Below are 1,939 nucleotides of genomic sequence, written 5' to 3' on the forward strand. Positions count from 1 at the left end.
AGCAGCATGGAAGTGTAAGCCGAATAAACCCTTTCCTCCCCAACTTGCTTCTTGGTCATGATGTTTGTGCAGGAATAGAAACCCTGACTAAGACAATTCTTATACAATATATATCATAGACAGTTCAGTTGGACATTACTGTAGAATAAGAGGAAATAAGTACTTTAAGCTTTACAACACACATTTCTGTCTCTTCCTCCTCTCCCTTTCCATTTTTTAAAATTCCCTTTAACTTATTAGGAGAAGCATGTGCATGGGTGGGTGTATGTGAGAGGGAAGCTTGCAGAAGTTGGCTCTTTCTGACCATGTAGGGTTTGGGGATGGAACTCAGGCCATCAAATTCAACAGCCAGCACCATTACCTGCTGAGCTATCTTGCCCTTCCCCTTTAAACAGAATGGTTTATACCTGCCTACAAATAGGCAGGCTGGACAGTAACTAAAGTATAGCCAGCAGCCTAACCTCTTAAAAACAGGTCAAGGGGTTGATGTACGAAATTCCATGAACTTAATTTAGCCCATACAGTCTGTTAAACCTTCACACTGAGAAACTGACACCTCTGACAGAACCAGAAAAGGCATCAGAGAAAATTTAGCAATGCTTCCAAAAACCTCAACAATCCAAAAAACCAGAACATTCAGTAAAACCGTTAAAAATAAACTTCCACATGCTTGGAAGGTAAATGAAAAAATTTACCCCTAAATACCACACTTAATAGAAAAACAATAAAATCTTTACCTATGTTTCTAAGAACAGAACCAGAATGTCACTGTTACATTTTTCTAGTATTATATTAGATTTTGTCACAGGAAAAAGACAAAACAAATTCATAATCCAAAAGGGGTGGCATATGGAGCTTGTCCAGAAGATAAAACCAACAGCTACACAAACTTGACAACCTAAGTTGGATTCCCAGGTAAAAAGCCACAAGTGGTGGGTTAGCTAACCTGGCATAAGCCAAACAGCGTCAGAAGCAATAGAGAGACTACCTCACCTAAGTAAAAGACAAGCACTTTGACCTCTCGAGTACACACATATGCTGTGGCAGATATGTAACCTTCATACATACAAAATAAAATGTTACAAGCAAAAAGAAGCCGGGCGGTGGTGGCGCACGCCTGTAATCCCAGCACTTGGGAGGCAGAGGCAGGCAGATTTCTGAGTTCAAGGCCAGCCTGGTTTACAAAGTGAGCTCCAGGACAGCCAGGGCTATAGAGAGAAACCCTGTCTCGAAAACAAAAACAAAAATAATGCTTAAAAAAAATCAATTATCAGCCTGACATATTCATCACATCTATGAACATCAGTACCCAAGTGGTTGAGGCAAGATCTGAGTACAAGGACAACTTGTGCTATAAGCAGGAGACCCTGTCTCAAAAAAATAAATGGAAATATATACATAATGTGTGTATGTATAATATCAAATACCCAAGAGCAAAAAGTCTATGGGGAACTTCAAAAAGCACTACAAGGAAAAAAAAATTAAGAAAACCTAAATAGCCAAGCATGGGAGCACATGGCTATTATATATGTTCATGTCTAAAGGCATGATTGCTAAAGACATCTCTATATTCCTGGCAGATTCACAAACCTCCTCTGTTCCTGCCAAGGAACAGATTCTAGATTCAAGAATGAAACACACACACACACACACACACACACACACACACCAACTTATTTTTTAATATGCCCTAAGGATGATTAGGCCACTACTGAACAAGATGATTATATATGTTCATGGCTCAGTCCTGATCCTCAGGATAGTAGAGACTTCTACAAAGAGACTACTTGCTTCTCAATTTTGGTTGTGGTAAACGTTTAAAAATGGGAAATAACTGTTCCTGTCAAGGTATGATTTTCACCATTGAATGTTGTCCTTCAACTGGACTGGTTAATATTCTCTTTTCTGTGAAATATATTTTGTTTTTTTTTTAATTTTT

This window comes from Mus caroli, chromosome 9, assembly GCF_900094665.2.
Source record: "Mus caroli chromosome 9, CAROLI_EIJ_v1.1, whole genome shotgun sequence".
Classification (NCBI taxonomy): domain Eukaryota; kingdom Metazoa; phylum Chordata; class Mammalia; order Rodentia; family Muridae; genus Mus; species Mus caroli.